Genomic DNA, 15,391 nt, shown 5'->3' with positions numbered 1-15,391 from the left:
AAGTGCCTTTTCGGTGCCTCAATCCCCTACCGGGCTTCGATATTGCATGTTTGGTCTGAAGGAGGTGGGCAGGGAGACTAGAAAGGATGCAGCCTTATGCATCGCGGCAGCTGGAGAGAGCCGCGCAAGAGCTACTCCTGTGTTAGCATTGCATGTACTACCAGTCTATGGAAGCACAAGTAGCTTCTCACCACCTGCAAACAAGAAGGCCATTATTAAACTAATGTATTCCTCACTCAGGTTGCAGTTAATCCCTAATTATCATGCGGGGCATTCATTCCATTTAAACCCTTAGTCAATTTCATATACAAGTCTCTGAAGGGTTGCCCAGTTATCAATTTAAACAATTGTAATTGAACAAAATATTTTGTGGCCTTAAGGTGTGGGTATTTACATAAAAGTGAATACAGTGTTCCTGCTTAAAACATTTTTTTAACGTGTATGTGCGGAAGAGTGGTCAACATAATGCATTAACTAATGATCACACGGGTTTTACTTAACAGTGCAAGAGGATATAGATTGGATGCCTGTCCAGAGCAACTGAGGTTTTGTTGATTACATTTTTTATGATTCATAAAATAATAAGTCTCAGAAGATATTTTAGTTTAGTTAAGCACACATGACACAGTTGTTTCAGTGGCTTTTCCGTTACTACTTTTGTACCGCTCCTCCTAGCTTTGCCCCGAGTCTATTCATAAAGGGAGCTAAGCTAGTGGGAAAGCAGATGATACGGGAGTAACTATTACGGGACTATGCCGCAACCATTACCGGAGTAATAGTTGCGGCAAAGGGGTAAAGGTGGGATCTCCATCCGAAAATGGCTCCCTTTCCATGTTGGCATGGGTGCAGGAAAGGATTAGCAAAGCAAACTATCCAAACTGGAGTGGCATAGGACTTGGGCGGTAAGTGGAATTAAGGGTATGGGAGAGGGGCTGCAAAGTAGGCAGAGTGCTCAGAATACAAGCATGTAATGCAGACTGGCACAGGTGCTCCTGCCCGTTTGTATCCAATGCTGCAAACATTCCAAAACACAGTACGTGGCACGGGTAGGCATGTCCCCTGCTAGTGGCCCAGGGAGTCAAAAGTAGATCCTGGTAGTGTGGGTTGCAAACTTAGTTTCCCTTATCTGAAGTCCCAAAGGGGCTTGTACTGCTTCAGTTCATGGAAGGAAGTGGATTCTCTAGTGGGAGTTGGCAAAGGGACTGATCTGAAGTTTATTTCCCTTAAATTCCACCTCAGATTAATCCACCCTCTAGCACAGTAGATTTGGTAACAATACTGCACAGACAGGGAAGGACACCAGAGGGTCATCCAGCAATGCACCATCCATGCAGCCCCCCCCCCCCCGCACCCTTCAGGGGCAGCAAAGTACCCACAATAGGGCGGGGGGTGGGGTAGGGGGAGGGGTACAGTCCTAGGCAGAGCAGGAAAGGACATTGGTAATTCAATCCAGGTCTCACAGATTCCTGCACACACACCTCACATACGGGAAAGCTGTGTTCCCAGTCAACAAATTAGAAATTCACCAAAAAGAAAGCTCAGAGAGCACTGCCTAAAATTGGAGCACTAAAACCCTGAAACCCACCCAGGGGAATTCCCAGAAGAACGGTGGGCCAGATTAACGCCATGTACATCTCAAATAGCAGAGGCTCTAGTACCAAAAAGTAAGGTGTAAAAAAATAAAATAAAAAAATTTAAAACAGACACACAAGGTCCTGAATGACTGCACAGCTCACCATTTCTAGCCTGCTGCTCTATCATATCATGTAGTCTTCTGCTGGTACCACTGCCCACCTCATACTTCTCCATGGCAGGTGAAAGCATACGATTTTGTTTTGGGTGGGCGAGAGCCCGTTGCCTTATATGGGCGGGTAAGAGACTTGGCAGGTGATTGAACTATTTCGTTAGCGGGCAACACCCGCCAAAAGCATGCGAGTTGAGAACTAGGGCACCTGATGAGCTGACACACTCAAGCCACTATATACAGGTGACAACAATGATTAAATCAAATGCTTTTAGCAACCAACGAAGGGTTGCAAATTGGACCCATCAATGTGGAAGTCCTGGACAAAACACGATTATGTCGACCGACATCATTCCACTTCATCCATTAGATCATTCCTTAAAAACCACATACAAAAAAAAAGGAAGGTACCCTCTGGAATAAAACAAAGATAGTACAAACATCACGATTATTCAATGTGGCTGTACATCGGCAGAGCCAACCTTTCCAACAAAGTTAAGCTATTTTACAAAAAAGCCATGTCAGAATGCCTTAAGGGATTGGGTTATATGGAGGCGATCATGCATACTGTGTTCAAAGCCAACTTAAAAACAGCAGCCAATGAACATGAAATCCCTGCTAAGCTTCAACCCAACTCTCTGGTCAGTGCAAGGATCAGATCACTGCCCCAGACTAGCAATGAAAGGCATCAATGCTCGGGTAGTGGGAGGGTCAGGGCTTCCCAAACCCTACCCTAAAGCAGCACAGTCATTGAAGCAGGAAGGGCAGGCCTAGCAGAGGGACACTGCTCTCCCCTCCACTCCACTCCCAGTGCCACAGCCAGCTAAGTAGTGCTGCTGTGCGGCTTCACCTCAGGCCCATCTACCCCATAGATGTGGGCCAGCCATGCAGCACTCCCTCCCACATAGCAGGATCATGTATGTGGCCGTCAGAATCTGGTACAGCTAGCCATTTGGGGACATGGCAACAGAGAAAGTGAACCTGTGCATTAGACAAGGGAGCGAATATGGGGCATTTGATGGCAATAGCGGATAATGAGATTTACAGGTAAAAAACATGGCAATATCAGAACATTCAAAGGACTACCTGGCAAATAGCAATACCTAGAACATGGTGTGTTAACACTGTACCTGTGCAAACAAATAGCAGAAATTGCATATTGTGTAATCAGATCCACGTGGTTTCAGCCACATTAGAACCCAACCTTTTCAAAGGAGCGCCCCCATATTACCTCCCTCCCCCACCCCTACACCATGCCCCCCACATCAACACAAATCTATATCTAGATCAATGTGTGTGATAGTCGTATGACCAACAAGAGCCCAACAAAGGCGGTGAAGGTAACTGCCGATGAAACGCTTGTAAACGTAAACACCTCACATGAAATCCATTGGAAATTCCTGAGTTGTTATAGAAATAACTAGTAAATGGTTTGAGGAGCTTGTCCAGTGTAAAAGCATACATTATCAAGCAAATGACAGTAGTTCGATGCAGCCGACTACCGCAAGACGGACAATATTGATCTATTTTTTTTTCCTACCACCTGCACCTGTGGTAGGGCTTCCTTGTCCAGATACTTGCCCCAGGGATCGCAGTCCTCATTTGTGGACCCATAATCGCAGGAAGAGTAAGACCGTGATGATTAGAAAGATTACCAAAAAAAAGTTTTTTAAAAAAGTCCGTTTGCATCCTAGAGGAAGCATGGCCGGAAGCAAGCACAAGAGGTTGCACATAAAAGGACTGTGCTGTGCCCCCGTGCTTCCGGCCGGGCACTGTGGATGGCGGACACGAACGGGCAGCCGGAGGCTGAGTCCGCAGCAGTTAAGAGAGAGCGGGCGGTTATGCAGAGCAGTGGGGGGGCCCCCCACCGACACACTCACCCCCCCTTCCAACAGAGAGCTGGAGAGGGCCAAGCACAAAAGGTTGCACCTCGAAATGCGGCGTTGTGTGCTGCTAGCCCAAGAGTAAACTTGTGTGCGTGTCCTTCGGGCATAGGTCCAAAAATATACATATTTCGTTTTTGGCCTTCTTGTGCCTCGGAATATCTTCCAAGGCCTGTTGTACAATCTCCTTTCAGACAGAGGCCCTTAGCTTCTTACGCGCCTTCCATCTCTTCGCTGTGAGCGTGTCGTCCAAAGAAGGCAGCTTAAGGTGCCCTCCCTTACAGGGCCTCGTGTTGCCAGAGCCACTCATTCCCCCAGCCTAGGCAGTAGTTGGTATCCTCAGACACCCTACACTTATCGCTGCTCTAGGAACAGACTGGAAGTAGAGAGCCAGTGCAATCGCCAAGTGATTATTAAGCAGCTCACCATAACCATGAACAATGTTTCTCACAATCTCTTGGTCTGTACACAATACATTGTAGTTGCCCGAGCATGCACACTCACCTGCAAGATCCTAAAATCAAGGTGCACCATCACATCCGCAGGAGGCATCCATACCGCCTAAATCCCAGCCCAACTATGCCACCACCCACCATGCCTCTCCTGTGAGTGGCTAATGGGGCGTAAATGGGCAGGAACTCTACTCTCCCCAGCCATGAATGTTTCACGACTGGCTGTCCACAGCGACCTATGCCACAGAAGCGGCTGCCAGCAAGGTCACCAGGTAAGGGCAGGTTTTAAGCCCCATCCATATCCAATACTCCCCAAGCCGGCAGTTGTAGGCCCCAACATTCTCCTGTGTATATAACACACTGCCACAGTCGGCAACAAGCCCAGAAGGGCCCCCAGCCCATTATCTGCCATGGCTTTCAACCTCAACACTTACCTCCTTCCGAATGTGGAGTCATTTCCCATCTCTGGACCAATCGGCAGGGGATTCTGGCCTACTGCCCCCATATTCTCCACATCCCATCACGAGGGTACAGAGGACGGTATTAACACACCTGCCCACAAGCCAGTCCCTCAGAGAGCAGCGGCAAGGGGCTGCAAGTCCCAGTCCAGGGGGCAGACAAAATTTAATTGAGGACTGTGGAAGAAGGGAGGGGGCTGTACCTCCAGAGGGAGGGGCAGAACGTATTTAATTTGGAAAAAAGGTTCTGATCATGGAGGCTGGTGTCTAGAAGTACTGGGATGAGAAATTGAGACCTTTTTTTAAAAAAAAAACAGAACCAGGCACAAGAAACAAGAGCCAGGGTGGATAGCATTACCTTGTGGCGTGCTTCTGAATGGGGCATCTGAATTGGTCAAGGGCAGCATTTTTTATACACTTATGACCTATGAACAGGAACCTTTGTTTGAAAAAAAATGTGGATGTGGCAAGTGAAAAAAGGGGGAGTGCTGGCTAAAAACCATTACCACAGTCATCTGATTAATTAGCTGAGGCGATGTCCTACAGTTTTGTTTCTTACATTTAAAGAAAAAACTGATTGCCCTTAGTGAAAATGTAGGAAATCACCACAAAAACAGAACTGCAGTGTGTGTGTGGGATAGATATTTTGCAAAACAAGGTGCTTTTTATAGACGTTACATCCTTATAGCTGAGAATACACTACCGAAAAAGTACACGGGCCATGTTTGGTGACAAGGTCTCACGATTCTACTTTTCCAGTGATTTAAAATATATTTGTTGTGGCCAATTAGGAGTACAGCCGATGCGGATAGAAGCACGAGGGGGGATGGAGCATTGCATCATCCCCTCACTGTCGACCACTCACCTGCATAGGCGTGAACATTCCTTTTGACACCACCCACTCACCGATACATCACGTAATTAACCCACCATCACCACCCCCAACTTTACAGCTTAACTGGTAATTGAAACTGAATTTTCCAAGGGAGAATGTGTATAGGGTTAAGAGATATGATTCCCATGTCTAAAACTTTAGGGACGCCCAACCGGAGGTTGGTGAAGTTGGACGTTATCAGATTCCCCCCAAAAATGTCGAAAGATCAGGAGGTGGGAAGCGATCATGCAAGAGCATTGCCTTGAATTCTGAGGTCAGAGACGGTTCAGAGGTGTGATGGGTGGTCAGTGGTGTGTCGCAGGCAGCAGAAAGGTCCAGAAGACTGAACATAGAATTAAGCTTGCAGTGGTTTGCCGTTAGCACCTACTTGATTGAATCCTAGCTCATGATCCTGGCCAAGGTATGGCCTTCACAAATCCGTGATGTCTTCTATAGCTTTAAGCGGAGAAACAAACAATCCACAATTTACCAATTTGTGGGTGCCAGGCACACACTCCAAACTACCTTCTCGTTCGTTCCACTGGGGCACCTGCACCCAATTTAACACTTGCTTTTACAAACTATTTTAAACCACTCACACAAACAATAGCTAAAGATGTTAACCATCAACAGCACACCCATAAACCCACACATGTATTGCTTATGATCCTGAACATTCTTTAGCGCGCCTTTCAATTTAGCAATTTGTCTTACGTAGGCTATGTCAGTCTACGAGTTAAATGCAGCAATGAACTACCAAACAACCAGTACCAGCGTATGACTTTACAAAACACCAAGTAACATAAAGCTTCTAAGGGACAGTATTCAGGTTTTCCATCTCTGTGCTGACTGACGATGGTTTACTGTGCACCATTGCCAACACTTCAGAAAGGAGGCAAACATCCCGAAGTCTGATAACTATTGCTAAGTTAGGAGTGGTGCAGACATCAGAACTTTACGTGCAGTAATAAACAAGGAAAACAACTTTTTCCAAATATCAATCACCTTTACTCAATAAAAAATGGATTAGGTATACCGTACACATTTAAATAGACTATGAACGTATTGTACAAACATATCTAGAATAAAATCAAACCATACGTCAAACCTGTAGGAATATTAAAATACTCCGAGAGAAAACCAAGTGAATAAATCAACCAAGTGCACTTGAAACATGTAGCTACCCAAACGATCCAAGTATATGAAATCAGTGTCACAAAACATGAGCTGGATGAGGAGATTGTCATGCCACTACACGGAGCCAAGCTCCATGCATCTATTTTGCCCTGTTCTGTGTTTTTTTTCAAAGTCTCACTGCATCCCAATACATCGTACATTATCTTCGTGTAAAAAAATAAAAAATGGCGAAACGTATAATTTCCGAAATCTATTATAGAGGGGACACAAAAACATAAAATGGGAAACGCAAATTGGTATGAAAATGGTTTCTGTGGCAATTGATGGATGAACCCTTATTCAAAAAACAAAAATCCAGGGTGGTAAGGACATAGCTCACTCGAGTTGCTCTTGGGCCACGTTTGAACAAACTTGCCTAGCTGGGTTTCACGAGCCTGCTGTGCCTCGAGTACCAAGTTATAGCTCACGGAAGATGAGCTTTATGAGACCAAAGTATGTCTGGGGTTGCTTTTGCCTTGTGCAGAAACAAAGTGACCCATTAGCACTCGGCTCGTGACATAGGACAGCAACTCAACCAATCAGTGGGTTCAAAATGAGGCATTACATTGTGGTATTGGCAGCTTTCCCGGATAATCTGCCGGTTGTCACAATTTGTCTTCCCTCACTCTCTACTGCCCCCCTCACTCTCCATGTAATCTTTGCCCCTTTCCACCCTCCCGCCACCACACTGCCACCACCACCCCCCAATCACCAGCACCCCACCCGATTTAACTTTAGCATGCTGCCACTATGAGTTAGGCCCATCCCTTCCCTTCTCCCCACCACCACTCCCAATTGCATCTTCATACTTGAGAAACAAGTGCCACATCTTTTCCCAATTAACAACTTCACCTCTACAGATAATATGCCAGGATGCCAATAGCTGTAACCCTGCCACCCTTTTGCTGCTTCATTAGGGCACAAGGTTCGGCCCACATAGGAGATCATTGCTTAAGTCATTCGGACTGACTGTCCCTTTTGGTGTGCGATCAAGACAGATATTGCACATGGTTCCTCCCACCCCACCTGCTTCCTTAATTGTGGTGCAGGCTGAAAAAACGATGGTCTGGGCGCTTGACCAGAGCACTAGTAGTGTTTAACACTAAATACAAATAAAAAGAGTAAAAAAAAAAATACATCAATTTTCAAAAAAGTCCATCCACCACTCTTCAGTTTTGCTTATGCTAGAAGAACACGCAGAACAGATTTCCATTCGCAACTAAAGTATGCTGTGGATTTTTTGTGAAACACCATAGATGCTAAGAGAGCACTTGGTGAGAAATGATGTCACGTTTCTTTGAGTGTATGTCTTAAAGTGCTAAAACGACACGGCTTCAAAACGTTTATTTTTTACACTGCCATTATTTTGCATTTTGGGACTATTTCTATTCAGGATGTACAATTCAAGCCAAATAATATGCTTTTGGCTTATCATGGTAATACTGGGATTTATAGATTGTCATGTTATTTTACTATGTGATTTGTGTATTTTGTAAGTAATCACTGTTAGGAAAGATTTCTCTCCATGGACCCCCAAACTTTCTGCTTTTTATTTTTGAATCCGACCTGCTCTTTTTACAGTGCATTGATGCCTTCAGCTTCACTACACTGGCTTTTGCTCATTTGTCATAGGGAAACGGACATATCCTTCAGGCTGTCAGTAATGGGAAACATTGTTTCCCTAAGTCTTGTTACTTAGTTGTCACTTTTGGTAACGTTTTCATGATTGTACAATGCATCTTACATGCACACATTGTTTTGCCCTAGTAACACTCAAGAGGATTTTGTTAAAGCGACAAGCTCATGGCTGCAGTTACCTTTTGCTATTTTATGTTAGCCTTACTGCGTTTGGCGACCTACGGTGGCTAGTGTCAAAACATGGCCGTGCCACAAGGTTTCTCATTTGTCTCTTGACCAAATTATTGCAAACCCTTCTTCCTGCCCTGTGAGGACAGGAAAAATCCTTATATGGACTTCAGTGCCCGGGCAAGCAGGCTTTTCGCAGGCTACTGCAGGGCCATGTGAGTTTGCTGCCAGGAAGTGGGTTGGGGCTGTCTGGTCCTAATCCACAAAGTGGTTTGAGTGTGTCCGAATGGTATGTATGAGCTGTGCCACCAGTGGTCCCGATATGACCACTGCTGGGGGGTGGCCAGAATTTTAATTGGCTAGTGGGAGTCTGCTCTTACCTGATTTTTGAATAATAGGACTCCTCCTGCACTCATTCTTCAGAGATCCTGGAAAAAACCTGAGGGAGCCAAGCATCCTGTCCAGCTGCAAGACATCCAAGGAGACTGTCGACCCGTTGGAAGAAGGCCTGGCAACCAATTTCTGCTGCGGCTGACCACAAGTGTCCCCCTGCATCGCCGTGCCTCAGTGGCCACCGTCAAAAACATCTTTCCTGCATTCAGTGCTGTGCTGAGTGGGGGCCTACATCGAGTTCTGCATTCTCCAACCTGAAGACCTTGCACCAGAATTTCACCGACCAGAGAAGTGCTCAAACCTGCAACCCCTGGGCATCCAGGACCATAGCTGAAGGGGAAAAGCGACCTTGGACCCTCTTCAGAACAGCCAAGTCGCAAGAAGAATCAGAGAATGGGGATGAGTTGCAACAGTACTTACCTGAGCTCCCTCCTCCGCTCCCCTCCTCCCCATCTCCCTTTTAAAAGTTTGATAACTACTTGCTCGTGCAAGCTTTCCAAAAGTGGGGGACACTTTTATTAGCTAGAATAACTTGTCCTCTACCCCTTGGAACTCTTCTTTGGAGCTCTAAGCTACTTTTCGCGTCTCACAAAACTGTGTGGAACTTTCGCGAACTTCTGGGCACAAGGCCACATACATATTAAAGATGGGCTTCTAAAGTTAGTGTTGTATCTCTATGGACCTGTACCGCTGCATTCTAATACTTACCTTCCTTTGCAGGGGTAGGTTAGGAATTTTACCCTACTCCAGTGATTATATATTTATGTGTTGTGTGATATTACATGCCAGTAGCCATTTTTCATAGTGTTATATGGGCATAAATATGTTTCTAACTGATTGTCTAAGTGTTATCCTTGACTTTTCACTGTGTCCTCATTGAGGACCCCTTACCAGGCTCACCTCTACTGGGACTTAGCATTAATCACACGCCTTGCTACCGTCAACCAGTTTGGCTACAGCTCCCAGAGTTGTCTCTGTCACTAAACCAGGTTGACCTTCTATACATCTGTCCACCAGGGCAGAGTATAGATAATCAGTCCTAACATAGAAGACAGTATTATTGTAGTCTTTGGAATCCTTCAATGTGATTATTAAAAAAAATCCCTTGCAATGTGGCAGATTTAGTGATATTGGGGACTAAATTGTGTCCCTTTAATACTGGGACATACGACCCTCACTTGGAATGGAGTTATTTTGCCACTGGTTTTCCCACAGTTCCATAACAATTTATTTGGAAGATATATTGTCTCACTAGCCAGTCATTGCACCGGATATTCTCAAAGCAGACGGACTGTGGCACAACCAACATTTATTTTGTCCCTGGTTGCTGCAAATCTTTGAAGTTGCTTAAGCCATACTAAGGACAGCCACACACAAACACAAATACAGAGTGAAAACCTTTCATATGACCCATATTCTTATTTATTCTTGCACTGCTCACGTTCTGTTCTTTGCACAGGTTATTGGACTCGGCCAAATGGGGCATTAATTTTTAAGCTTGGGGAGCAGGGCATGGTTGCTGGTGCAAAATTGATTTGTGCAAATCGGAAAATGGTACTTCCTGTGGTTATTTTGAGTTGTCTGCAGCAATGGTTAATGTATGATCCAGGTTGCTAATGTACAGTGGATGTCTGTCAGAGGGGTGTTGGTTATCTGTGGTAAGTTAGTGTATAGGGAAATGTAGGAAGGGCTGTGTCTTTCAGTGGTGTACATGCTTGTCGAACCTGGGTTGGTGCTGGAGTTGTGTGTCAAGTTGCAATTTTGGTGCAGGAGTTGTGTTGCGAGGTTTGAATGACCCAATACCTGGGGAAAAACCCTTGTCACTTTGGACACATCCCCATTGGTCATATTTGTTTCGATCAATACAAAATATAATTTCTCCAGTTGTTATCCATTATGCCCTTTTGGGTTTACAATCAGTTTTTGAGCTGGTCTGCATCTAGAGTGCCCCGTCTGTGTTGTAGTCCTTAGTTGCTTTCCTTTCCCCACCCAACCCCTTAGCAATTGGCTTAGGCAGTCAGGTGTCTTAGCTTTTGTCCCGACTGCCATCTCTCCCTGCTTCTTTCTCCGATCCACCTTCATCCTTTCTGCCCACCCATTTGGTTCTCATTTGTCAGTGCTCTCCCCCACCCCCCGAAGCCGTGAGCAGCTCCACTCTGTGTTTTCCAGTGTTCGCCTGGGACGCCTGACCCAGACAACCTACAGCAATGGTTAAGGTAAGTATGTTGTGGGCAGGGAGTGCAGCCATTACTGTACTCCAGCAAGACCCCACCACTCTAATTACCCAACTTCTTACTCCTACATGCACCTCGCCTAATTACGCAACTGGTATTTATTGTACTTCAAAATGAAAAGTTAACGCTAGTTGTTTTTCTACTACCCTGCCAAAGTTCATTCAAGGTGGTTCTCCACTGGTCCTTCCACACCCTATATTTAGCCACTGTGTTTAGCCCCATAGTTAGCTCACGTTGGACTCTGTCGTGCTGTATAGTTTGCCAAAGAGTTGAACTGTGCAGCGCCATATGGTTAGCCACTAGTTTGAACTGCACTGCGCCACTGTGATGCGCCATGTGGTTAGGCTACTGTGTTGAATGCTGCCACACCTTATAATTATCCATCCTAAAGGTGATACAGGCAGGTGGCACACCCATTACTGTACTCCAGAAAACCAGGCCATTCTTACACTACTATTGTGAACTGTGCTTCACTCCACAGTTAGCCATTGCGCTGCGCTTCTGAATAGCGGAAGGGAATGTGTTGCACCTAGATGTATGTTAGGGGGCAGATGTCATGTTGGATTTAGATGTATTTGGGGGGAAAGAAAATGTTGTTGCACCCAGGTGTACTTTGGGGCAGGAAAGGTGTTGCACTTGTATGTATAGTGGGGGCAGGAAATGTGGTACAATAGACATATTGGGAAGAATAGCCATGCGCCACATTTGGCTAGAATTGTGAAGATTAGCATCCTAGAAGAACTTGTGTACCAAATGTACTAACCACCCCCGCTCCCCTCCAACTAACCTCCCAAGTACTATATACATACCCTATGGGGGCTAGCCAAACTACACACACCCAACATAAGTGGCACTCGCATATTACAAACAATCCCAGGCACTGTACTTTACCTCTACGGATACAACATGCCAGTGCGCACAACCACAACCTTACATACCAGCCAATCTACACATAAAACACACAACCATACGTTCAACATAAGACATTCACATACAAAAACCCAGACATTGGGCCTCGCCCTTACAGAAACAACAAACCTGTGCTCGCAACACAGGTGCCAGTTTTTCCTGGTTCTGGACCTATCCTATCATTCTATCCTCACTAACCCACTGTGTCCCCTTTCTTGCAGAGCCGCCTGGAGACCGCCTCTGGTGGTAATAGTACATGGTATAAGTCAACATAAGAAACATGACACTCAAAAAAATAAGGCATCTTTGAAGACCTTCATGATAGCGGGTAGGACTGCTAATCAAGTTAAGCATTCACTGCATAGATGCATTCAACCTCCAGTCAAAGAAAGAACCCAAAAATGTCAACTGTGCTATTTTACAGTCTGAGACGCACATATGCAGACACTGAACACCAACAATTACTGCAGCAGGTGTTGGTACCAAGTATACACTGTAAACTAGCTATCTGTGCTCCTAAGAAGTCTATATCACGTTTCTTTTCATGGTCGCCCATTACGTTCACTTCCAACCTTATGCTCTCCTTCCCTACAATAAGGCTTTACCAATATGCAAGAAACCTTGTTATGTTGGAAAAGAAACTCACCTTAAATATCAATAAGAAAGGAGAGCAGTCACCCTTCTGGAAGGGACGGGGCGGCAAGAACGATTGAGGTTGAAGTACATTTAACTGAAGTCAGATATCTGGTTTGAACTCCCATTCATCAGATGGATCTTTAGAAGTTACTTCACTCTTAACCATATCAATGCTGCAATAGTCGTGTAATTAATATGTATCTATTAGGAGACAGTAAAAAAAGTACACATAATTATGTGCCGACATCACAGGGGTCTCAAATGTTTTTGCTGCACGTTAAACATCTGTAGATTACTGTAGCTACATTCATGATAAAATATGGGAAAAGTTGGACAGCATATGCACTGCTAACATTACTAATGATATACCTGTAAAACAGTTATTTTCAAATAATCACACACACTGCATAAGCAGGTGTCTGCAGGTTTGGGACTACAGCTCCCATCTGCCCTAGCCAGAATAGTCACTAATAAGGGATCATAGTCCAAAACATCTGGAGAGCCACAGGTTGCAATACCCTGGCATAGACATCTACACAAAAAAGTATGCACCAATCGCCACAGTGAGGCTGTGCACCTTCCCTAGCCCTGGTGTGGACAAAACTGCTGTTCAGGATGCGAAAGGTACTTTAGAGAAAGACCAGCCCCATTTTTGGTATTTTGTTGTTAGAAATTGTTTTTATCTACATATAACTCACGACTACGAATTCATAGGCCTGCCATCCTTGTGTGCAGGCTTGATTATCACTGGCATCATATTTTGAACCCTGGTGTGTCCATAATAAGCCTCTCAATACACATTGGTTTTCATTTATTGAGCCCCCATAATAAATTTTTTTAAAATGACAATACAGACAAAACTTGATCGCAAAAGTAAACAAAACCCACACACTAATAGCAACGATGTTGGGGAACAGCCCGCAGCTGCGCCGCGCCTAAACACCCTGAATGCGGGTGGATCCACCAGTCCCACACAGTTACCATCTCTTTGTCAACCTCTGCTTATACGCCCTTCCCAAACTTTTGAGTGACAGAGCCATAGAGGAAAAAAAGGGAAATAATCGGGTCTGCCTACCTGGCCTATAACGCTCTGCCAGGTGGAACCTCGAGAGAGATGAAAAAATGAAAAAAAACAAAGGTCCAGTCCCAAAGCGCATTCGATCCTTCGCTTGGTTTTGCTTCAGAGTAATCACGTGCAAACGGTGAATAAAAGTCCAGGTACCACGACTATTCAGATACTCGCACATTCCATTTAAAATAGAACTATGCCCACCAGCCAGCTATAAAAGCACAATCAGAACTGCTTGGTCACGTAGACGGCAAACGTGTGTCCTTGAAGAAAAAACAGAGACAAAGATAGTGCACGCAACGCAGCCAGCAGCTTGTCAACCCTGCATGCTGACAGGAAAAACATCGTCACGTTCCAAATCCTTGGAGGGGTGAGGGGGGGAGAAACTTTAGTGTAGAGATAAAACACAAGTGAACTTCCATCCCCTCCCGAATGAGCTTGAAGCTGCCTTTCATGGAGGTGATATGAGACAGCAACCACCCTGAGTTCACACAACGGAATGCAGTATGACTTAAGCAGCCATTACGCAGAAAGACCTCCCACTCTGCTGAGGTGGACTTTCAGGGCCGACACCACAATGGCATTGCACGCATACCTTTCTACCATCACCAGCCCCAAATCTAGAATGATACTGCACGCCGCCTAGGGTTCGAAATTGCTGGGAGCATCAAACCCCAAGCTTCACAAAATTAAAATGCTGTGCACAAATGCCTCATCTCCGGTCCCACATGAATCTCACTGCAACCATCCCGCACATTACCATCCGTGCGCCCTAGTTCGGTCAGTCACTATTAATGAAGGCTCCCACCTTCCGGACAGAAAACCCAGTGACGTAACCTATTCTCTGGAGTTTGGGGGTGGGTGGGAGACAAAGCCCTGTCCTGTCTTTTTCCACAGAAGACGAAATTCCAGGGACCAGGTTATTGCCGAATGAACGGTCAGGTAAGAGGGTGGCCATCCTGCTGCTGATTCCAATCCCGTTCACCTTTACCCACTTACCACCTCCCATCACCTACAGTCATACTGTTAGAGGCAGCAGGGGTCTCTCCCTTCCCTTAACCCTCGCGGGTAGTCAAGTAGGATACTCCTGCTCACGTGGAAGAGGTTGCGCATTTCTACACTAATGTGGATACAGAGGGTATTGCCACTTGCTTTGGACGTCGGGGTCTGTGGGCCGATGGTCACGCTTATGCTTAATCTGCTCACTGGACCTTTCGCAACACTGTGAGCTGCCAGAGAGGCTATTTTTGAGAGTGTGGGCTCCAGAGTCAATAGATGGATCCTTGCACTCCGACTGTATGTGCACTGCCTATGTATGCAAGCACAGTATGCCTGCAATTGCAGAGAGGAGGGCTGCTTGAAGGATGCCACCACATAGGATGTCAGTCAGGACATCGCCACATCCTTTGCCTCTTCCCATTCAGCAATGCAGGAGAGGCTGGGTAATTTGTACTCCAGCCAAGGCTTTAAAATAAATAAAAGGCGAGAATTAAAGGTTTCGTAAGACAGGCATCATCCTTCTTAGAGAATGCATGAAGAAAAAAAATATATAAGTGCTGCAGTGGTATACAATTGGTACGTTCGACACTCGGGAGTGCACGTTTTAAGCTTTGTATTAGGGGATGCTCGGCTCTTTGAATTACGCACTGATGGGGTGCCTAATGCCTAAACAATAACAGTAGTTTATCCGGAGACCGGGAAAAGATCATACATACGCGACTCCATAAGGTAGATATGTGGGTCAGGTACCCATCGCC

At 45.5% G+C, this 15,391-nt stretch overlaps 1 protein-coding gene across 5 annotated transcripts in view; it reads right to left on the bottom strand.

Moving 5' to 3' along the window:
- Positions 1 to 15,391, bottom strand: part of SLC39A14 (solute carrier family 39 member 14) — a 255,898-nt gene that overhangs the window by 240,262 nt on the left and 245 nt on the right. For 2 of the 5 annotated variants that reach the window (XM_069617765.1, XM_069617766.1), the window contains exon 2: positions 12,576 to 12,766. The exons of the other annotated variants lie outside the window; for them this stretch is intronic. The gene's annotated coding sequence lies outside the window, so the exon portion shown is untranslated. The remainder of the gene's footprint in view (positions 1 to 12,575; positions 12,767 to 15,391) is intronic. 5 annotated transcript variants of the gene reach the window in all.

The sequence above is a fragment of the Ambystoma mexicanum genome, chromosome 10, assembly GCF_040938575.1.
Source record: "Ambystoma mexicanum isolate Mex_15411 chromosome 10, UKY_AmexF1_1, whole genome shotgun sequence".
NCBI lineage: Eukaryota > Metazoa > Chordata > Amphibia > Caudata > Ambystomatidae > Ambystoma > Ambystoma mexicanum.
This window is presented reverse-complemented; position numbering and strand designations above follow the sequence as displayed.